Source organism: Mauremys reevesii, linkage group 8, assembly GCF_016161935.1.
Source record: "Mauremys reevesii isolate NIE-2019 linkage group 8, ASM1616193v1, whole genome shotgun sequence".
Classification (NCBI taxonomy): Eukaryota; Metazoa; Chordata; order Testudines; family Geoemydidae; genus Mauremys; species Mauremys reevesii.
The window spans coordinates 52176795-52200871 of NC_052630.1; the positions used below are offsets into that span (position 1 = coordinate 52176795).

Genomic DNA, 24077 nt, shown 5'->3' on the forward strand with positions numbered 1-24077 from the left:
CTGGTGTAACTGTGTCCACGCTAGGGCTTGTTCTGGGATCTGTGTAACAGGAACTCCAAGCTGAAATAGTTATACTGGCACAAAAGCCACATGTAGACCAGGCAGGCTGGAGGGAAACTGAGGCACGTAGGTTAAGTGACTGGCCAAGCAGATCAGTGGCTGAGCCAGTAATAGAACCCTGGGCTCCTGAGTCCTGGGCTAGTGCTCTATCCACTAGGTTACACTGCCTGCCTGTCAGGTGTCCTGGAATAGAGAGACTGGCCTGGGCCTGGAGGAGGGCAGTCTGTCCTCTTCCCCACTCCCATCACCTGGGATGGGCTAGAGGGCTGGAGTACTAGAGAGAGGAGAGGCAGCAGCTCTGCCCATCCTGGTGTCAGGCTTGGGCTGGTGCTGTTGAGGGGCCTTCATTGCCCTAATTGCTAGTGGCCGAAGGGATTCTTCCCCTTGGAGTAGGGGGGGTGCACTGAGCTCTCCCTGTCTTGCTACCAAGTGCCCAGGGAGGGGAGATGCTGGGAGCAGCGCTCATGCTGTGGCCAGCATAGGCACATAGTCTTCTCCCTGCCCCAGGGTGGGGTGTCTGGACGGGTAACAAGCAGGGGTGCCATCACAGGGAAGGGAATGGCTGGTGCCCTCTGTTGTGATGACTGCCCTGATTGTGAGTGCCGCTGTGAAAAGTGCACATAGGTTTCCTAAGGTGTCATTATAACTGAGGGTGACTAATGTTGATGGGGAAAGGTACAAAAGGGAGATGTACTGACTGAGTCAGTCCAAACAAAAAGGCCTGGTGAGAACTTGGGGACTGCGCTGGGATCAGACCTGATAAACAAGAGAAGCAGGGGTCAGAAATCAATGGACCTAAATTGGTGTGTCAAATATTAGGTGGACAAAACAATGTGGGGATGGGCTATTTCACCCAGCACTCCCCTCGTGGGGCCCTTACACTCAGAGACTCTGAGAGGAGAATGAGCAGAAGGGGAAAGCTGGTTCCCAGGCTGCTGGCTGACTGAAAAGGGAGAGAGAAGGAAGGAGTGAGCTTCACCATGATGGCTGCCATTCCCAGCCATTCCTGGGATCCCGGCCCTTCGTCATCCTGAGCCTGAAGGGGCCAGAGAGAGGGACCCAGATGACATGGCCACCTCCACCAGCCTCAGCTCAATCTGAAACAACACCTGGGAAGAGAGACTTCATCTCTCCTCCCTCCATGTCCTTTTCCATCTTTACCTTATTTCTTCTCTTTTCTATCCTCTTCCTTCCTTCTGTCTAATGAGAGTCTGGCTTAGCCAGCTAAGACTATGTATTTTGCCACACCTGCCTGCTGTGAGCCTGTGCCCAGAGAGACAGCTAAAAGCAGTGCCCTATACAGCCCAATGCTGGTACAAGTTTGCCAGGTCTGAGTGGCGGAGGAGTCCCTGTGCTGGGCCTGTGCTTTGCCAGCAGTGCGAATCAGCACCAGGGACAGTGTCTTCTTGGGATCAGACTTTACCAACAGCGGCAACTCCAGCCCATTTCAACTAACTGCTGCTCTCTTCCCCCAGCAGGACAGTTATTACCATCTTTGATACCATCCAGGAGGGTTTCTCTCTAAAGACTCTCTCCAGCTAAAGGGAAAAGGAACAAGAGATGTTATTAAAATAAAAGCCTCACTTAATACTCCCATTTCTAATGCCTTAACGGTTGCGCCTCCTTTTCTGTATCTTTAATCAAAGGTTAGAAGGATTTTTAAGGGAGCGTTTGATCTGGCATGAAGCAGGCAGAGGTCTCTGTACACCAAACCCTGAACCTTGTTTAACCCTGTTTAATGTTGGACAGTTTCAGTCATGTTAACAGCTATGACTCTTCGGGCCCACGTATTCCATCAGAATGAATAGAGCACTGCCCTCACCTGGTATCTCCTGACGTGGAATAGGTGAGGGGTAATAGATTGGGGCATATGTAGCCGTCTGCCCAGCTGTGCTGCAAGCTGGTAGGGCTGGGGAGGTGCCAGGGCTCTGGGCAGTGGGAAGGGTGGGGGCAGCGCTCTCTGTACGTGTGCTGGGGGTTTGGCCATGGCAGTCACCAATTCCATTGCAGAGACTGTAAATGGAAGCACTTTGGGTTTTAAATGGCCTGTCAGAAAGCATTTGGCGCAGGCAGGATGAGGCTGAGAAATGACAGCTCATTTCAGCTTAACAAAGAGCTGCAGCGGCTGACAAATACCGAGTGCAGAGAGCTGGCAGCTTTTCAGCTCAGCCCTTCACTGCTGCACCTCCCCACCCCAGACTGTTCACAGCGTGGCTGGGGGAAGAACACAGGAGAGGGAGACGGGGTCTGGCAGGGAGTCACCCCCCCCCAGTTCACATGCAGGGGAAATAGCTGGTGGAGGGTGCCTGGATTTAGGGGCTAGAGCCTGTTGTGAGCTGGCACGTGCCCAAGCAGGCCCAGAGGGAGGACAGGCCTCCAGCCGCCAGTCTCAGCTAAGAGGGTGGGAGGTACAGATGGCCACAAACCCCAGCAACTTAGTGATCAAGCTTAAAAGCTTGTGAGTGTTTGAGCAGGCAATGCGGGGGCTTGAGACACCTGTGGCACCCAGGACGGGGCAGTGTCACACTGACAGCCAGGGCAGGGGCTCTGGGGTATACGCTGAGTGCAGTGGGGTGGTGTCCCCAGCCATTCCAGCACAGCACAGTGTCTCAGAGCTGGGGCTGCATCCTGGGGCTCTGAGTGAACGGAGCTGGCTCTAAGCAAGGGGATGAGCTGTGCTGATCTATTTACTCCACTGCACCAGCCTCCCTTTCCCTAATGCAGGGAAGGGGATGGTGGCGAGCGGATTAGGCTCATGGTCATTCTACACTGCAGGGCTGGGAGTGCAGTAGCTAGCTCTAAACTCCAAGGGAGCTTACAATGAGCAAGGCTGGGATGGCCAGAGCTGTGAGCTCCTCCAATGCCAGCATTCCTGCAGCTTTCCCTAGACTGACTCCTAATGAGTGGGGCAGGAACTGCTCTGGCACAGAGCTCCACATCCAGCACGTCTCCATTATTCCCAGCAGTGTGACCTGGCCCCAGACACTGGGAACATATGACCCCCAAAGCTAGTGCTCTGGCACCGTTCCCTACAGTGACACCTGCTGGGAAAGGCTGGTGCTGCCACAGCTGCGAGCTACCGCACAAAGGGGTTGGTGCTGCAAGGGCTTCAGTGTTCCTGCACTTCTGGTGTATGAGTTCTAATCCTAGCAGCTGTGGAGGGCAGCCATGGATGCCCTTTGATTTCAACAGGAGTTAGGCACCTAAATTCCTTTGAGGGTCTGGGCCTAGGTTCATTATTGTAAAATTCTTCATTGTTACGCTCCGTGTCAGACAGGAGAAAATCTGCCACCTCCTTTGCCCCACCACCATTTCGGCCCTTTTCTTCTTCTCCTTCCCCAGCCTCTTTTCTCTGTCTCTCCTCATCTTCCTCATCTTTGTGTCACCTCCTCTTCCCTCTACCCTTCCTTCCCTGCAGCAATTTCATCCCCCTGAGCGGCAATACTATCCCTTCTCCAGTCCATCTGCTAAAATGATCAGCCATGGAACAGCTAAAGCGTCACTTTAGTTGCCATTCCAATGTGTTTAATAGAGGATAGGGGAGTTCACACTTCTCTGAGCCATTGGCTGAAGAATTGCATTGCATTGCTTTATCTTCTGTTTGCATTTGGAAGGCATGTTGGGAAATGGGAATAGATACCTGGGGACTGCATGGCCATGGGGTGCAGGGATACAGGTCTCAGCTGAGTAGCTCTCTGGGGTGTGTGTGTGTGTGTGTGTGTGTGTGTGTGTGTAAAAATGCAAAACAAGGTGGAATAGGTGTGGGGGGTGGGTGGAAAGACTGGGAGTGGAATGAAAGTGGATGTAGAATGGTTGCATGTGAAATGTAAATATTGAGTGCATGGCATGGCTGGGACTGGAGCAAACAGCCAAGAGTCTATGCCTATGTGTATACAGTGTATATATATACCCATTGGACTCTTGTTCACAGACATGCCTTCCACATAGGCCCCTGGCAGATAGGTCTTTCACACCTCCCATTCCCTAGATCTCCTCGTTTCATACAGACATCTTTTCTCTTCCTCCTCCCTCCCCCAGCCCGATCTTCTCCTCTTCAGTGTTCTTTAAGCACCATTGGGTTTTTCTTTCCCCATTCCCTGCCAAAAGGTTTATTTTCTGGTTCAGCTCTTTAAAAGAAGAAGCTGGATGCAGGGGCGGGGGTGGGATCTCACTCACCACTCTCTGGGTGCTTCACTTGTGCTTTTAATCCCTCTGCTGTCAAGCTCCATTAGGAGATTTGGGCATCATTCTGCTACTTCTGGGGCCTGGCCTCCCTCTAGCCCAGCCTGAAATGAGGGCAGCGCCTTGGCTGCAGGAGAGTGATGGATGGAGAGTGATGTCTTAAAGGGACAATGCCCTCCGCCTTTTGTCTTCCGCAGCTGCCAGCATTCTCCCTTGCACCCACTGGTGGGGTGTTTGGAAAGAGACGGTGGCTGCCTTGCTGTGTTGGCAATCATGCAGCACGTTGGCAGCGGATGCAGGTGACCTCATGGGGGGGGGGGCCTGGAGAGGTGAGGGGGAGAGGTTTGGTGGGTCATAGCTGCATTAGCATCACCTAGGGTTGCTGACTGGAAAAGGGAAAACGGGGGGAGTTGCCCACTACAAAGAGCCTCAAACCAAGGGCAAGGGATGATCAGCCCATCATGGACTTTGGGGCCTCTGATGCCTTGAGAAGAAGCAGGAGCCGGTCCCTCCTCCTGTCGCTGCCCTGTTCAACGGAGCAGCCTTCTCCCCTCACAGCAGCACAAACCCATTGTCAATACGAAAGCTGTGACTGTCAAAGGACTCCGAGGATTGGCCCCTCCGTTCCCATTAGTTTGAATGGCGATTAGCACCCAACTCTCATATGCAGCTTTGCAAATCTCAGCCTTCCGTCCTCTCTGGGCCAAGTTCCCACCTCCCCACCCATAACTCCTCCTCTGAGATCTGACCCCACGTTCAGACAGCAGCTTTTCACCACATAGCCACGTGTCCGACTGTGTGTGTGAGCCCACCTTTGCAATGCTACCTGCTTGTCTCAGTGCATCCTGGGAAAAATCTGTCCCAGAATGCCTCAGCAGGGGGAAAGTAGCAAGCAGACATGCACACAGGAGGGCACTGTGGGGTTCTCACTGGGTGTACATACCAGCCATGTTCTGAGCATTCAGGGCTCTGCTTAGCAGCTCCATTCAAAGTGCTGAGCCAGCTCCTCAGCTGCTCTGAGCCGTCCTCTTTCAAGTAATGTCAAAGGAGCTGTGCTCATTTATGCCAGCTGAGGAGTGTGTAAATGGTGACTTTAGCAGCATCTTCTCTCCCGCAGCTGGTGATCTTCATACTCGCACATAGAATAGATGAGAGAGCCACTGAGGAGCTACAGGTGACCTGCAACTGAATAAGGATGCAGATGCCATCAATATGATGAGCCAAAGTCCCCAGGTAACCTAGGTCACAGCTGCACATCCCAAGAGTACCCAGGTGGTTTCAAAATTCTTCATGTTTCCCTTCCGGTTCCTCTTGGTGAAGAGCAGCACCACTGCAGCTTGTCCTCTTCTGGGCCATGTGATGCTAAGTTGTCAGGCCCACCCCAGGCAAGGGTGTCTCTTCCTCCAACACTGCAAGGACGTGAGTCTCTTCTCACTCACCCCAGTGCAAGTCAAGTGTGAGAGGACAATTGAGTCCAGTTGTTTCCAGAAGTCAGAGGTTGGGGAGGAATCCTGGGCATGGAATGGCAAGTGGACACATGGAAGCTGGGTGGAAAGAGGATGCTAGTGGGAGCTGGAGCTGTTCGGGTTTGAATTCTGCTACTGACCAAAATATCAGCTGCTCAGACTGACATCCTCTTTCCACCCAGGTGCCGGAAACAGAGTCCTGAGCTTCTAAGCTCTTCTGGGCAGCACTGCCCTAATGCCTTGCCTGCACACTGGCCTTTGTATGCTTTCTGTGAATTGCACGATCCTTTGCTTGCTAGCACACAGCCCCCTCGAAGGGACTCTGTTCTGATCTCATGCACTGGTGATTCCAGGGTGGCTCTGGTGACATCCCTAGCACTGCTGCTAGTTCTCACAGGGTGCCACACCCCCTGGCTTGAAGTGGTTTCCATCATATACAGCGTTTACAGTCTGGTTCAATGGCTCTCAGCACCCCCACTGTACAAATTGTTCCAGCACCCCTGCTGTCCCCTTAAGTGAAGGGGGACACCTCCGCCCACTCCCCAGCACAGCTACATCCCAGGTTGAGCTGATTAAGAGGGTGGGGTGCCATTTAGGGCTAATGAATGAAAGGAAGACAGCTGTGATGGGGGGGTTGGTAGGCAGTCCCTGGGGGAAAGCTGAGGGCAGCAGGCCAGGGGTGGGGCTAGTCTGCTGAGGCAGAAAGCCTGGGCCAGGAGGCTGAAAAGGGCTGAGGGTGAGGAGAGAAGCCAAGCCAAGGGGCAGTCTGGTGATTTTCCCTATGCAGAGGCCAGGAAGAAGCCTGCAGAGGACTCTAGCTGGGGTGGCTGCTTTGGCTAGAAGAACAGGTGGGGAGCTGCTGAGTGTGGCAGAGCCCACCGGAGCTGGCATAGGAGGTGAGTTGTTGGACTGGGTGTGGGGGCACTTATCGGCTAGGTGCATTGTGCGGGGGATAAATGAGTGGTGTTTGGGGGGGCCTTCAAGGATTGTTGGCACTTATGTGGGATAATAAACCAGCCCAGGGTTAAGGTAACATCAGACCCATTGTGGTGGAGCCCTTAAGGTGAGGGGAAAAAGGAGGCAGTACCCTGGTGTTATTGTACCCAGCTGCACGGGGGAATCATGATGGGTGAATCTGGAAACTGGTCTAGGGTTGCAGAACGGTTTCTGTTCCAACTCCTTGGGCCAGATCCAGCTTGTGTCAGGCTGCTGGCAGACTCAAGCAGGTTTCATGATAGTGGTTATACTTGGATCATGTTTTCAAGCCTTTCTGTGCAACCAGGTGAGCTAGAAACTTAGTGTCAGTTAAAAACAATGTGATTCTGACATCACATAACTCCAGGAGTGAGACCTGGGCCTGTAACACTGCTGCTTTAATTTGCCTCTGGCTTGGTGACTCATGGGAACTTTCCTCCTCCCACCCTGCTCCTGGAATCCCCTTGGGGAATCTCTGGTCCAGTGGCTACCTTGAGGTTAAATCAAATGGCTGGGGCCTTTTGGCTACCTGAACACTGAGTATTTTGGAATAAAGCATAGGCCAGCTGCACATGCTGCCCTGCTCCCTGGCGAACGAAGCAGCGGTAAGGAGCTGGAAGGTGTGAGCCCCAGCCCTGGAGCTGGATGGGACTAAACTAGACACCGAACACTGGAGTTCCTGTTGGGGGATTGATGTCTGCACAAGCCCTGCAAAGCAGGTCTGAATGGGACCCCTACAGAAGGGGTTAATTCTCGCTGCTTCCCTCCTTGCATCTTGAGCTGTAACTTCTCCCCTTGTGCTTATATCTGTTTCGTCCTTTGCCCCTTTCCCCAGGAAGGCAAAAGGGCAGGGCTGAGCTGTTGTTCTGAGTTGCATTGTGCCCAGGCTCAGCTCCTGTGACTGCCCCTGTACATCCCAAGCTGTGGGTTGTGGGCTGTTACCAGCCACTGAAGCCATGTGAACCACAGGTCCCAGAGGGCATGTTTTCTCTACTTACTGAATTAAGCTGCTTTACCCACAGCTTTCCTGATGATGGAAGAGAATCTGCTGAGCCAAACCCAGCTGTGGCTTGGCAGGCAGAGCAAAGGAGGGAAAGGCCCTGGAGTAAAGTACTGAGTGGCGTCACTCTGGTGATACTCCCTCCTTGTCTAATCATGAAAGTCTCCCAGCCTTGTCTAGCTGTCTGGTCTGCGAGCCTGGTGTTGCCTAGACCCATGATCCCAGAGCTGTTCCTAACTTTTCTGGTCTGAGGGCTGGATTATGGGCTGTGACAAGAGTTCCCTTCCTAGGCTGTGCTGTGCCCAGCCATGCAATCTCCTGTATGGTGCCAAGGGCCAGTTCGGGAGGGAGGGGGCATAACAAAGGGAAAGGGAGTAATGTTCTCCCCTCTTTCTTGCTAGTCTAGCTTTCAACAGATCTAGGATCACCCTGGTTTCTCAGGCCCTGATCCTCAGCGGGTGTAACTTCACTGACCTTTGAAATCAATGGAGTGATGTTCATTTAAACCACCTGAGCATCTGACCATTAATTCCTGAGTTATCCTTCCTGCTGAGCTCACAGAGCACTGATTTCCCTTGGGCTCCAGAGGTGACTCCTGGCCTGAGTGGGGTGGGCTGAATTTGCCCAGCCATGGATTGTCACAAACTGCTTTACCAGCTGCCAGGTTTTCTCTTATGGTAGTTAGCTAAGTGGATATCCATATGAACAGCTGGCCATCCTGGGTCAGACCAAAGGTCCATGTAGCCCAGTGTCCTGTCTTCCAACAGTGGCCAATGCCAGGTGCCCCAGAGGGAATGAACAGAACAGGTAATCACCAAGTGATCCACCCCTTCTCGCCCATTCCCAGCTTCTGGCAAACAAGGGCTAGGGACCCCATCCCTGCCCTTCCTGGCTAATGGACATTGATCAACCTCTCCTCTATGAATTTATCTAGTTCTATCTAGGCTGCTGAAGTAACCAGCTCCATTTAATAAAGCTCCTCTCTGGGGGGCCTGTAATGTCTCCATGAGGCCTTTTCCTTAGGTAGATTCCTAGGTAAGTCCTGGGTGGTGATTGTAAAAAATCCCAGCTTTGCCCCAAATGTCTGAGTGCCCTCTCTGGGTGGGCATGGGGCTGGGCAGGGGAACAGGCGTTGGGAGATAGTGATGGGTGGCAAAACAGTGAGGGGGTTGAGGGCATCATCCATGTGCCAAGTTACTGGGGGCCAAATGGTGTGGCCAGAGAGCCAGGGGAATAAGTAAAGCTAGGAAGGGGCTAGAGAGAAGGAAATTAATAAGTGGGATGCTCTGGTGGGTGAGGGTGAGCTGGAGAAAGTTTCTGACTCCTCAGTCTAGGGGCATGACTCGGCATCTCCCATTACTGCTTGTGCAGTGCTGCATTCGAGCTCCTCCTGCCATCACTCAGGCAAGCTGCTCCCACCACAGAGCCTCATGCTGCTAAGATCTGGAGAAAGCCTCTTGGCTCATCAAATATTGAGACTTGTGCTCATTGGAGGGAGGGAAAAAAATCGACCTCATACTGCTTCTACCTGCTGTATTGATTGTCGGCTCCTCCCTGCACAGGGCTGTTCTGGCAGGCTAGGAGCAGCCAGAACTAGGCCAAGCTAATGATGGGGGGTGAGTCTGCAGACCCCTCCTTGAGGTGGAGGGGGGAGGGGAGCTAGGATTCCGCCTGTCTCATTTGAACATGCAGTCTGTGTAAGGGTCTGTTTGAAGCCCTTTCTAATGCTGGTGTTCTACCTGGCTACAGATAGAAAGGTGAGGTGGTGGTGTGTGTGTGTGTGGGGGGGGGGGGGTTCAAAGTGGCCTAACGAATCTGGACATCCAACTCCCATTCGTCCTAATAGGGCACCTTTGACAATCTTGCCCTAAGTGTTTGCTGTATTTTCCCCTCTACTCTTGATTTTATGAAGCGAGTTTGCTGCTGGTGAAAAGCGCAGGCTGGGGCAGCAAGATCCTTTCTCTACAGCACAGGCAGTGGCAATGCCGGCGCATTTCCCTCCCTCCCCCTCCCCCACGCCAAGCCCTGTCTCTGTATCACTGCTCAGCCTGGCCTCTAGCCCTGAAAGGGAATTTCAGTCTCCAAGGGCCATGCAGAATGCAGACATTGGTTCCTTGGTGGAGATTGCTGGTGAGGGTGGTGGGTTAGCGCAAGGTGCATTTTGGGAACATGGACACCTCTTCACCAGCCACTGGCCCGAGCCCCACCACACTCACTACACATGCACTCACCCGCCACGCTACCGCAGCAAGATCAACAGAGGTGCTCCCGCTGCGGCTTCCGTGTGCCAGCAGCCCTCTCCTGCTTATAGGCTATCCTCTGTGAGGGTTCTCTGACTAGTAATAGGCCACCTCCCTTGTTCTACCACAGCCTGGATTTGTTAACCTGCTAGGCGGGCTGCAAGCTTTTGTTTCTCACAGGCAACCTGGAGGAACTCTGAGTGGTGAAGCATGGGATGTGCGCTTCTATACACCGTGTGTGCCTGCATATATTCACCCATGCAGTCATCTCAGGGTGATGTGAAAGGCAGAGGCTGTTTTGCCACAGTGCACAACAGTTCGCTTGGGGAAGTGAAAAACTCCCCTCAAAACTAACTGCAGAGGGACCTTTTAGGGAAACTATCACAGGGAAAGGAAGAAGGAATTGAGTAGAGCTGGGCAGAATCAGGAGCACTAGGAATTGCGTGTAAACTAGGATAGAGCCAGTGAAGTAAATGGACCAGCTGAGGAGTCAGGCCATCAAATTCAAGGGGCTGCTCACATGGGTAACGTTAAGGACCAGGCATAAGTGTGCAACCTGAAGTCCTAACCCTGCAAAGGCTTAAGTGCTCACAAGTCGGGAGATGCAGGTGCCCAATGGAACTTGGCACCTTCATTTTGCATTACATGTTCTCATTGCTGGTAAAGAAGCCAGGTACCCAGCATAACCAGCAGGGGCCCAGATCCTCAATCTGGGCCTGAGTCCTTCCTAAGTGTCACTTCTTGGCTCAAAGGCTCGCAGGTATTTAGGCTCCTTGGTTTCACTGAAATCAAAATATCTTTGAGGATCTGGCCCTTGCAGCCCCTCATGGAGGGGGGAAAAAAAAATCTATGGTACATATTTGAAATGCAATTTTGAAAGGCCCAGACAAATCGAAGCTAGTTTTCTCTGACACCTCAATGACCCTTCTTAAGAGGTAGGGGTGTGTGTGTGTGGTTCCCCCCGCCCCCCAAGCCAAATTCCAGCTTGAAACTCCTAGCTCTGTATCTGGTAAACGCATTCAAGCAAAGGTTCATGGCTGTCATGGTTTCACATACAGACCGTGCCCCTAATCCAGCAAGATACTTAAGCATGTGCCTTGAAATCAGTGAGAGACATGCTTAAAGCTAGGCATGTGCTTAAGTGCCTTGCTGAATTGGGGTTGGTGTGAACCATTTTCAACCTAAGAGGAGTTCACAAGCTGCTCTCATGATTATTTGCTCTTCTGTATTTGTGGGCTCTGGTTAATCACATGGTGGTGGTTGTGCTTCCTGATTTGGGTGAATGAATCTCATTGGGCTGAGTCCTTACTAATTGCTGTCCTGTGGTTCACACAACCTTCATGGCATGTGTGAGTGGCTATTTGGACAACTAACCTCTAGTCCCCAAATTAGGTGTGTGGACAACAGCCCAGTCCCTTGACCCTTCACAAGTAGTGAATCAAAAGCTGTGTGAGTGTTATCAAGTCAGTTGCAATTCAGGTCAATGCTCACATGGTTTTTGCTAGTATCATCTAGCTCTGTTCCTCTGCACCCTCTGATGGGGGTGATCCACATCACAGGGGCATTGTATGAATGAGTTGGAAATTGCTTGGTGGTGAATGGCACTGTTGAGTCTGAACTCTTTATGAACTGAAACTTAACTCAGACTACATGTCTCTGTCTGAAACTTTTAATCAAAGCTCTGACCTGCGAACTACTCATGACACCCACCCTCCCAATAAGTAGCCATCTCCTTTGTCTTCTCTAATTTACATTTTAACCTGTTTTATCCTGTAGAATCTTGATTGATTATGCATGACCATTATGATCTGTTAATCACTTTGTTTACTTCTGTGTATAAATATTGATGCTCACCCCTAATAAACTTGCCACACTTACTCCGAAGCTTTGCTCTTAAGCTAAGGATGGTGTGAGCCCGTTGATCAACGAATTGTTGTCTGGTCTCTGACAGATCTCTGAGCCCTATACCAACTCCGCACAAACTCGGGTGCTGGAGAGGTGAGTGAGGACTTGCTTTTTACCTAACAGCACCACTCCAGCCTCCGCTATTATTCCCTTGATAATATAACCAGTGAAAGGTAATAATAGGTTAACACAGTATTGTTCCCTCACCTCCAACAGTCCCCTGGCATCTGCTAAGCCTTTCAGCCCAGTCTGGCTTAAGGGGGAATCTTCATAGCATCTCTAGATCTAAAATACTTGAGGGCTAACATCACCTGACATTACGGACAATGACATAACTCACTTGTGACACCACCACTTAAGCATTATCCCTCCTCTCCTCCCTCCCTGAGAGAAATGCCACAGCAGAGCTCTGCCTGGCTGATCTCCCTCCTGCACAGGTTGCTGTAACTCTGTGCATATCCAGGCACGCGTGCCCCCATTGGAGCTCAGATAAGTGCTAGTGTGGCGCTAACAAACACATCCTAGGAAGAAGCTCTTAGGCAATTGGATGTGACAGAATAATTCTTTCTTCGGGAAGCAGTAAACAAGGCTCAGCTGGGGCCTCTATCTTGCCAGCTCTTGCAGGAGAAGCCTGTCTCCATCTATCACAAACCGCTCCCCTCCAGCACTAAATCACATGTGTATTTAGCTCTCTATATAATGCACTTTGTGCATAAAGTATTGTTTGTATTGTTGCCCTGGCTGTTCTAGCCAAGGCCAGCTCCAGGCACCAGCCCAGCAAGCAGGTGCTTAGGGTGGCACATCCAGCTCTTCGGCGGCAGGTCCCTCACTCCCTCTCAGAGCAAAGCACCAGCCATCGAATTGCTGCCAAAGACTGAAGCGGCGGCAGTAGAGCTGATCACGAGCGCCTGTTTGGTTGGTTGGGGCAGCAAAAACCCTGGAGCCGGCCCTGGTTCTAGCTCAGACTTTGGGCAGGGCAGAGTGGTGGGATGGGGCAAAGGGCCCAGCAACAGCCCTGCAGGTAGCCTGGGGGGGGGGGGGGGAATCATTGTATTGTCCTCCTTTAGAGGGAGAGAGGTTTACTTTGGGACACTAGAAAATAGACATGGGAACCTTTCTACAGCCATCCACTTCTTTAGCATCTCGCAATAAACCTGACTCCTGCTGGACTCTGTGTGAGAGAGAGAATTTGGAGCTTGTGCAAGAAAGGGCCTAACCCCACCACCAAGCACCATGTGCCTGTCTAGTACAAATGGGTGCTTGGCCACCTGCCCTTCTTCCCCAGAGCTCCCCCAGGGCATTAGGGGGCTCACGCATGGTCACGAGGGGTTGCCATATGCAGTGCGCTATGTGGCTATTGTATAGGGAATGGAGCTGTATAGCCATTTGGGTCAGTCATTTTAAAGATCTCACATACCTGCAAAGGGGTTAATCTCTCCTGCTCCTAATCATAATTCTAACTGCTCATAACTATTCTGCTGCTGGAGCCCTGGAAGCAGCAAAGCACTTAAGCTCAAGCCCCCTCAACTTCACTGAGATGGCCCATATGCTTACTGAATCTGGGCCAAAGTGCTCCCCTTCTGCTCTTGTTCCAGATGCTGGAGATCTTGCGATGGGGCAAACATGCACAAGGGAGCAGGACTGGTGCAGGCCACCAGCAGCAGGAGCAGAGTCAGGTGCTGAGACTGCCTGGAGAATGGGTGAGGTGCCTGTATGTAGGGTTGGGAGTGGCTGGAAATTGAGTGCTTTGGCTACAACTTGCTGTAGTTGTAGAGTATTAAGTATATCAAGTGTTATTACCATCGACATTTATTTGCGACTGGATCTGGTGGCGCCTGTCTGGGAAACAAAGCCGCCCCTCAGTACTTGGTGTGATGTTTGCATGTTAATGAAGGCAGTAAAGGAGCGAACAGAGCTATTTGCATTCCTCCTGCTTTCTGGCTCCGGATCCAATTGTTGCTGCTTCTTGTTAACCCAAGAATCATGCTGCCTCTTCCCGTGGGTGTCCTCCCAGATTTGAATTTTAACTCTTTCCAGTCTGCAGGCCAGATCCTCTGCTGCTGTAAATCAGCACAGCTCAATGGCAGTGGAACTCCACTGATTGATACCCACTGAGGATCCAGCCCTGTGTTTGAAGTATTGCAATGCTTTCCTTCCCCAGCAATGGCTTCTCCATGGGCCTGTTTCGCAGAACAATAGGGATGCTTGTTGCATATGTTTCTTGCATATGCTTTCCTTCCCCAGCAATGGCTTCTCCATGGGCCTGTTTCGCAGAACAATAGGGATGCTTGTTGCATATGTTTCTTGCATGAACAGTTGGGCTCAATTTTTTGCTTGCACAAGCTTCTGGAAAGGAGAATCACTTATGTGCATGATGGCTGATCCACATCCGATGAGAGCCTTCTGCAGAAGGGAAAACTGTGCATTAACTCTGAGTTGCCTTTAGCAAAGAGCTAGGAAGGTTTGGGGAGATCCCGGACTGCAGTGGCAGTGATGAGAGAAGTGACAAGGGTAATGATGAGCACATGAACAAATAAGGGCAGTGTATGGAAGAAAGGACTCATTTCATTCCTTAGGGGTAAGGTAATGAGTAAGGGGCAGATCCTGCCCTTAACTCTCACATGGCTCTTCCCACTAGGGAACAGGATTAGTTTGCATACATGCAATTGAGGGCAGGTTGACCCAGTAACTTCATTAAATGTTAGAGCCTTTGATGCATGTGCATGTCTTCCAATGAACTCACCTCAAGGCTTCTCTATAGATTACAAGGCCAGAAGGGACCACTGTGATCACACTCCCAAAGCAGTGCAAAGTGACCTCAGGGTATTTCTACAGTACAGAGACTGTACCAGCGTAGCTATGGTGCCATAGCTGTGCCAACATAATCCCATAGTGTAAACACAGCCTATGCAAAGGGAAGGGGGTTTTCCATTGTTGTAGGAACACCACCTCCCCAAGCAGTGGTAGCTAGGCCCACAGAAGTGTTCTTCCTTCGACCTAGCTGCATCTACACCAGGGGCTAGGTTGGCATTGCTATGTCGCTCAGGGTGTGGATTTGTCATACCCCTGAGTGCTGTAGCTATGTCTACCTCTATTTTAAGTGTAGACCTGGCCTCAGTGTAAACAGCTCTCAATATATGCTTAAGTGCTTTACCTCAGGACCCAATCCTGCAGTTGGATCTACAGGTGTAGATTCTTATACCCATGTGAAGTCCTATTGAAGTTCTATAGGTCCAAGGATCTCTGCTAGCTTGTGTGTGTGAGAGAATATAAAGGAACACTGAGCGCTCTCTCTTGTTGTCTCTCCTGTATCAGGTAGTCCTAGATCATCTCAGTGTTACAGTATAATAATGCACCTCTGCTGTTTCTTGGTATAAGATGTTTCTTAATTTAGATCTGTGGTTCCACACAAACCTTGTGTGCTCTCATTTTCCTTAGATTCAACAAGTTGCACCATCTGTATTCAGCAAAGCATTTCAATAGGACTTAACTATTCTTAAGCACTCTGCAGAACCTGGGCTTAAATGAGGATTTGCTAGGAGATATTTTTCAGATAGGGAGTGCAGCTGCTGAATGACTAACCACAGGAACAATTGTCTAGCAGTGAAGCTCCCAAATTTAACTTTTCTTTACAAAAGATTTTACAAAACCAGAGGTTAATAGAAATATTTTTAACTATTTGATGAAACTAGTGTTTGTGGTGGGTTTTTGTTTTAAATTTAATCCTTCCTTTTCAGTGCTGAAAATGCAGGACTGAGCCCATGATGCTTGTATGTGGAATGAGAAGCAAATGGGAACTGCTTGTGTGCTTACTACATACCTTGCTGAAACAGGGCTAGTGCTCAGCCTGGGACACAGGGAGACCCCATAAAGGAAGAGAACCAGGAAGTGAAAATGACTAAACACTAAACTGACTAATGACCAGTCTAGTACTGTGTCAATATTGAAGCTGAATGAATTTCAGAAAGTTAACAAAGCATTAATACTGGCAAGTCAATTTGATCTTTAAAACTGTTTCAATAACTGATGATGATATTATTAGTACTGAGTAAGAAGACTTGAATAAAAAGTTGTCTTGGGAGGGTCCCTTTAAAAGGAGACAGTAGCACTGATATAACCCAGGATATTAATTTACTTTTACAAAAAATACTTTGGGTCAGGTTTTTTGTCACTTGGTGCTACCGTTAGCAGTATGGCCACACATTCAAAAATTGAGTTTTTTTTTTAAATGAATTTTGATTTCTTTGTCCTCTTAGATTGGAGTGCAAATCAGGTTTTCAAGTGGAGGGCTAGAAATTTACTTTGTAAAAATAAAAACTGGGCTTCTCAGGTAACGACCTGACTCCAGCAGTTGGAGCTCTTGAAAAAATGCCAGATATCACAAGACTCATGATAAAATCACAGGAGTGGAGAACTGACATCCCATATTACAAAGTGAGTGTAGAATGAGACTATTCTAATTTAGCAGCATCCGCCACCCTATCTGCACTCATTTTGCACTGGTATTATTAGCTGCATGAAGTGCAGGGAAATCCAGACCCTATGTCCTGAGAGAAAGAAACCATCTCCTAGATTATTTCCCCCCCCCCGCCCCCACCGCCTGACAAGAGAGGAGATCATGTCCAATGTTGTTGCTAGCCATTTTAAAAACTGTGCAGAAGAGGAGGGTGGAGAATGCTAACTGCAAGGAAGTGTCCTGCTGGAATTGTTAAACATGCTGGGTAAGAACAGCTGGAGGTGGAAGGCAGATTTAGGCAACAGCCTGGGTATTAAAAGTAGGTGAAGGTTGTAGCAGTTGCTTATTAATTATGACTTGGGTAACATTACATTAAGGGAAAATATCTGAAATCTTACTTTTACTTAAAAAAAAAAAAAGTGCTGGATGTGATATGCTGTGGGAGTTCCTACCTGGCTCTACCCAGAATCTGCCCTCCTAGGTTCTGATTCTACACCTTATGCACTCATTTCCACTGGAGAGAAGTGGGTGTCATAGGTACACATGTCCTTCTTCTCATCTGGCAGTGACAGATCTGGTGACCTGCTTCAACTAATCCCTGTGCCATTTGGTGCAGCTGCACTGAACACAATGAATGGCAGCTGGAGTGCATGCAGAGAAATACTGGGATTCAAATCTGCAGTACATGACACAAACTGTGGCATGTTCTGTTTGCTCTTCCTCCTGGCTAGTTAATATGATGCATGTGCACACACACACACCTGCCCCTTGCTGACCTATTCCCAGTGGTCATTAGTGGCTCCAGGGGGCAGAGTTAAGGTTGTATTGCAGAGTGGCCTGTAACTTAACTCTGTATTTGCTGGCTTTCAGTAGCTTAAATTTAGCTACTCTCCATATTTTGGAAGGACACAAAGCTGCACCAGGCCCCCTTTACTGAGTGTTAATGCAGTTCTTGGGCAATTAATTTAGCCCAAAGTTACACCCTTCCTGGGCTTTGGCTTTATTGGTGGTAGCAACAATGACACATAAACCTCACTCTGAAGTGTTCCTGGAGCTTCCATGCAAAGATCTCCACTCCCATCCCACTTACCTCTCAAACATCCAGGGTGAAGCTAACGAACCACAGCTGTCAGTGTGTCGGCAGGAATCAATCATGCCCTGCAGGATTTCAGTACTTGCTAAGAGGGTGGGCCAACAGAAGAGCCCTGTTACTCTGACACAGGGAGCATAGCCTTCAGGCACCCAGGGAATAAGAAATCTCTTAGCATATGCAACTATTCCACCTGAGCTGGGGTCTTCTGAGATTTCACAAGCAACATCAGAATTGGGGTCAGGCCTAGGCAGTAGTTGGATGGGAGACCAGCTCAGGAAGGTGCTTGTTTAGTAGGGGGATTTCTTCTTTCAACCTGTCCCCTAGCATGCCATGAGAACTATGCTTGTTATCGCTGAAGAGATCTTGAGTGAGGTCCAGCCCTCTTGGGATCCCCATGGCTCTTTTCCCCAAGAACCTGGGTGGTATCCTTCCATTCTGCTTGTCTCCATTCCTCCTGCATTTTCAAATGGCTACAATAGTGTTCTTCACATCCTTTTCAGAGCTTCATAGGGAAAGGCTTTCTCAGGCCGCTGATCATTCTCTGTGGAGCTGAGGTTGGAGTTGACCTCCATTGGCAATACAGAAACAAAGCTAATGGGACATGTCTCTCTATTATGATCCACAGGTGTATTCTGCACATCCATTTTCCTTGCTTGAATCCTTAGTGAATTTACTAGCCCTCGGTGCACAGGATTTCATCAAATGGATTGGCCTATTAAATGGGAGTAATTCCTTCACCTGTGTGTGTAATGTTTTTTTAGGTGCTTGTATACCACACTGAGGAGGAAGTAGGTACATTTGTATTTTATTTCCCTTGTCCTTTTACTAGCTCTCATTCAAATGAAGATTTATTCCTTTCCCACTCACCTGTGCCTTCTGATTGTGTTGGGCAGTCATAATGCTGAATCTGTGACATCACCATCAATATTTTGGCAACAGAATTGGAGGGCCAGAAATGAAATAACTTCCTGTCTGGATACAAAAGAAGGCCAGTATCACTATTGTCATTTTAGAGGTGGGGAAACTGAGACACAGAAAGGTGACATGACTTGGTCTAGGTCATGCAGCAGCTCAGTAGCACAGTTGGGAACAGAATGCTGGTTTCCCAATCCAGTGACTATTGACTAGACTAGACTGCCCCCTATTGGGCTATTGAGTCCAGAATGTTACCTCTGGCAGCATTCAAAATCAGAGGAAAGTAAAAAACATTCCTACTGCACTGAGGTAATTGTACAATACCATACATGGGTGGAAAAGCTCCTTCCTGATCACTACAATGGTTGGCTTATGGCCTGAAGCATGAGGTCTGATTCTCTTTATCTTACCTACAAAATAAAAAAAAAGGGAGGTGTGTAGCTGCTTGTAACTTCAATGCTGCCCTATCCTTCAGAACACTGTGCGGCTAACACTTAGTTCCAGGAACACCTGTTTGGGGGTGGGAGAGAACAGTTATATAGGAGAGGGCCAGAGCTACTAAGAACAGAAATAGCGTCTTGTAACAAGCCCTCTTGTGCAGGACTATAGTGTGCCAAAGAGAGGCTCTATTCTGCACAGGGTAATAGACAAGGGGGTAATCTTATCTGAAAAAATCCTGTGGCTGGCTTTCATATGCTAATCCTGCCTAGACCAACTCCCCGAGTCCAGCCTTTGGCATCTGTTTTCCTTTCTGGCCCTTTTGAAGCACTGCTCTGGCTTCTGTGTTGGCAGCCAGAAGGAGTACATTACCTGGGACGCTTGGCACTGGATCAAAGCAGCTCACAGGCCTAGCAAAGCAAGGCGGGATAAGCAGCTGCAGCAGCTTGATTTCAGAAACCGCCTGCTCCTGTAACAAGAAAAGATCGGTGTAGTTTGGTCAAGGTAAAAGGTCAAAGATTCCATTAGCGACTGCACAAACCGGGAGTTCCCCGGGGGGGCTGGTGGCAGCAGTGGGAAATTCAGAGAAGAGGTGTGCGGGGAAAACAGATGCCGGAGGAGGAAGGGCGGCTTGGGATTCCAGCACCCTGGACGGGTCCCGGCGGGGCAGGGCTGGGCTGGGGCTGGGCACAATGGCAGGCGCCCTGCAAGGCTGGCGCGCTAGGCTGAGTACCAGGCCGGGATTAACCTGTTGGTCTAAAGTCAGCGCCAGCTCCCTGCCCGCTCTGAAGCTGCCGGACGCTCGGCGGGGCTCTCCCGGGAGCTGCTGGTTTCGATCCGGGGGCGTCCCTGACTCCTCCGGGCAGCGCTCGGCTCGCTCGTTCCAGGCGGGATAGTGCCGCGTGCGGGTGCCCCGGGCTCCAGCCTGGCGCCGGCCCCGGCAGAGGGACTTCGAAGCTGCCCTGGGGCAAGTCACAGCCCCGCTCTGGGCTCCTGCTTGTCCTGTAGCCGCCGCCGCCTCCCAGGCGGGCCGCCCTCCTCCCTCGGTTGTACGGCTCGGCGCGGGCGGGGGAGCCAGCCCTGGCCATTGCACTTGCTCGCCGCTTTGCAGCCTCGGTGGCTCTCCCCGAGCGAGCTCGGAGCGGGATTTCTGGTGCCATTGTCTCGTCCCGCCGCTACCCCCTTGTAGAGGGGCGGGGGCCAGGCGCTGCAGCAGGGCGCCCCCTGCAGCCAAGGGGCGATCAACGCAGCCATGAAATATACACGAGGCTCGGAGAGCTGAAGGCGCTTCCATCACCTCCTACCTCCGCAGCAGCTCAGCCCCCTGCCCTCGCAGCCTGTCCTGCTGTGCGTCGCGGGGAGGCGAGCGGCCGGAGCAGACGCTTCCAAGGTAAGCTGCTTTCCACACCATGCCTGGGGCCGGGCTCTCTGTCCGGGGGGAGGCTGTGTGACTGCAGAGGAGAGATCGGGAGAGCCCGGTGCAAAAGGGGAGCTGTGTCCAGAAGGCAGCGAGACATTTCCCTCTGCAAACTTCTCGGCGTGGTCTCCCCCTCTTGCATGGACCCCCCGGGGAAAGTACTTGGCTGTTATGCTGGGGATGGAGCCAGCCCTGCCAGGCGCCCCGGCTAGGAAATTTAAGTGAATTCTCTTGCTCACCCCCGCCTCACAGAAAAGGGAAGAAAGACCAGGAGGGTGCGTAGAAAAGGAAGAAAAGTCAGATCTGGCCATCGGTGAATGGTGCAGCACTCGCGTGGCTGGGGAATGCTCGGAGAGCAGCAGAGCCAGAGCAGCGGGATGCGCTCTTGACATTGGGCTGTTTCCGAGCTAGATTTCCTTTCGTCCGCTCCAGAGCTCTGCTTTGGGAGAGCCCCACTGAAGTATGGGAGGGCTGTCGGCAGGCTGCCGCTCCTTGCAAGAGCCCAAGCTGTCCTGCTGGACTTTCCGATTTCTTGGCTAACTTGTGTGTGTGTGTTTGTGTTTTTAAAGCAGTAACACCCTCTCCTTGAGGAGTCCTAGCAGGCGGAGTGGGGAAGGATTTAGCAAGCCCATCTCTGTGCCAGGCCAGGATTGTCCCCTGCAGCACTTCCCAGCGCTTTACCTAGGCTAAGTTTGAAAAGTCCCAGGTGATGAAGCTTCCACCAGCCCCATTATGCAGTTGTGCTGGATATCAGGGATATGGTAGCTCAGTAGAGCCCCAACCTTGCTCTCCTATACTGCCTCATCCGCCTGATTTGCTGAAATGAAGGAAATCACATCCCTTTGTTTGTTCCCAGGGATCTCTGTAGCTGGATCTCTCGCTGTAGCCCAGAATTAGGAAGGAGTGCTGGGTGTAGCCTGAACATTACTGCCTGCACCGTGTGGGTGACCGCTTCACCATTGCTTCACCATCTAAACTCATCCTGAGGGCTGAATTTCTGTCCCCTCAAAGAGTTTCTCTCTGTTGTTGATTCTGTCTGTATGTTGTAGAGACTTTCAGATATCCTGTGGAATAGTCCATTGGTACACCCAGAGTTATCTTACTGTCCTCCGCCTCTTCCCTGAATGGTCTGCCCTAAGAAGCTTAGTTTTTAAAGGTCATGCTGTTTATGACTTGTCAATATTTGGGCTGTTCCTGAGCCTGGTTTTTAGTTAATTAGCGTTAATAGAGTTTCAGAAGGGTCAGGAGATGTGCTAAGCTGGGCAGATTTGCTAGTGATCTAGGAAGTGTAATAGGCTCATTAGATGGGTAAGAAGGGTTTTCACTTGTTGATAAACCAGAGATTGTGATAATGGGAGATTAGCATTTGCCACTAGTGGCAATTAATTAATGAGACAACAGGCTTGAGTCTCCTCATGACAGGGATTTTTACAGTGGTGAGGCTTCAGTGGGGTTACTCCTGGTGCAGCGAGAGCAGGATCAGGCTATAGTGATGGACACAGTGCTGATGAAGGGCTGTGAGTGGACAACTCAGAGCCCTTGTTAAACTGCAGTGTGGGTTACTGATATTCCATGCAGTGGGTTCTGCAATGTGGTGTCCTCATTGGCTTTAGCAGCCACACCACTCCCCACTCAGCTCCAAGTAGAAGGCCTACTCCAAAAGTAGTCCAGCAAGGCCCTTGCCCTGATGAAAAACAAACCTTCCCTCATCGTTTTGTCTCCTAAAGGTTTGGGGTATGAACAAAAGTCTAGTAGAGGCTGAGACCTGAAAAACTCTTCGTTTCTTTGAAAGATCAGATTTATGTTTGTGTTGCTCTGAACAGAGGTGGATTTGACCAGGGAAGAAGGGGAATCCAAGTGTATAAGGCTATTGAATGAGTTGACAGAAGTTTATCATAGACAAAGATCAGATTAATGGATTCTAAGGCCAGGAGGGACAATTGTGCGTAACACAAGCCACAAGATTTCCCTGAATGAATGCCTGATGATCCTAGCTAGACTTAGGTCTTTCCTCCATGTGGAATTTCTTTCAGGCACCTGGCTGCTCAATTCTGGTCACAAAACACCCTGGATATAAGGCTGGGTAGGGGTGTCATGGCCTGGTTACCAACCCTCTCCTTGACAGGGGAAAGAGCTATAAATATCAACACAGTAAAAATGTTGCTTGTGGTCTGAGCAAGATCAGTTAATTTAACAATAGACATAAACAGAACCACCCCGGCCCATTGCTGTATCTGTCCTGTGGATAAATCCAGGATGCTAGTCACCAGGGCTGCCAGTCACCTCCACTAAAGGAAGGTAGATAAGCTTAGACAGACAACAATAGGCACACAATCTTGTCTGTCCTCCCCCACCTCCCCTCCCCCCCCATCTAATTTCCTTTCCTGCACATCTGCTATGAGAGCAGAAATTGAGATCCTGGCTGAGCTGCTCGCAGTTTGAAGTGCTGACCTTTCACATGGATGTTTTGCTACTGAGATGAAATATTTAGCGTGGCTCCGTTACTGCCTTTTTCTTGAAAGTGTGTTTCACGCTTCATCTGCTGGAAATGTTAAGAGATTTCATGCCACATTTTTCATTCCACAAAGCCAAAATCTATAAGGCATATGGGTGGTGTGTCTCTGGGTGGTTTTACTGCAAACCTCATTCTCCTAGCATAAATGTATATCTCTTGGGTGTCTTCCATGCACAGTCCTGCATCAGAGACCCACCTTTCATTCACTCATTAAGTGGGATTAGTACCCTGTCCATGGCTTGCACAGAGCCAGATTGTGTCCCCTTTACTCATGTTGATGAGCATAAGTAAGGGTTAAAGCCCAAATCCATTGTTTTATTTGGAGTTATACCCCATGTATCCCAGCATAAATGATCTCAGAATCAAGCCTCATGGAGTTCCAACAGTGCAACGCTGATAGCAGTAAAAGGAGAATTGATCTCAAGAGGGTTTTTGTTGCAATGGAGACAGTTGGGGGGTATGCTGTGCAAGCATTAACCCACAGCAAGGTGCAGTTCTGTTCACAAGGTCAAAGGTCAGATGTACGACATGACATAATATCTGGCCACCCTGGGATATGTTATCACACTTTAAAATGTAGGAGGATCCACTGCAGAATGAGTAAAGGCTGTCAGCTGGGAAACCAGGCCTCACATCTGAGGACCCGATTCCCCTCTCGTTTATACCAGTTGAAAGCAGCAATAGCTCCACTGGAATTGAGGGCGTTATGCCTGTGTTAAAGTCGTGCGAGAGTTCCAAGGGGCAGTAGGGATGGGATGCAAAGGGAGTGGTCTGCATAAGTTAACAGTGACCTATCTGGGGAGTAAATAAGGGAGGAGTCCTTGGCATGAAAGGTGGCTGTAAGGTGATGTGACTAAGGCAGAAGATAGGGATACCAAGCAAAACAAATGCTTTTGTCTTTTTGTAGGGAATAGTGTGATGTTATTTTAAGAGCTACAGGAACTGAACTCAGACATATGAATAAGGCTTTTAACACAGTCCCATATGACATTTTCATAAACAAACTAGGGAAATGTGGTTTAGGTGAAATTACTATAAGGTGGGTGCACAACTGCTTGAAAGACCATACTGAAAGAGTCGTTATCAAAGGTTCGTTGTCCACCTGGGAGGATATATATCTAGTGGGGCCCCGCAGCGTCAGTCCTGGGTCTGGTACTATTCAGTGTTTTCATTAATGACTTGGATAGTGGAGTGGAGAGTATGTTTATCAAATTTGTAGATGACGCCAAGTTGGGAGGGGTTGCTAGCACTTTGGACGACAGGATTAGAATACTAAATTATCTCAGCAAATTGGAAAATTAGTCTGAAATCAACAAGATGAAATTCAATAAAGAGAAGTGCAAAGTACTCCACTCTAGGGAACAAAAATCAAATGCACAGTTACAAAACAGGGAATAACTGGCTCAATGGTGATA

General features: G+C 49.9%; 1 protein-coding gene across 3 annotated transcripts in view; it reads left to right on the plus strand.

Moving 5' to 3' along the window:
- Positions 1-6365: 6365 nt before the first annotated feature.
- The window catches only part of FAM163A (family with sequence similarity 163 member A), an 84151-nt gene continuing 66439 nt past the window's right edge, over positions 6366-24077 (plus strand). The window contains exons 1-3 of one of the 3 annotated variants that reach the window (XR_005583355.1): positions 6376-6604; positions 13424-13528; positions 15566-18302. The gene's annotated coding sequence lies outside the window, so the exon portion shown is untranslated. Of the gene's footprint in view, positions 6605-13423; positions 13529-15565; positions 18303-19850; positions 20121-24077 lie in introns of those variants that run through there. The other 2 variants (XM_039483312.1, XM_039483313.1) reach the window with 2 other exon arrangements.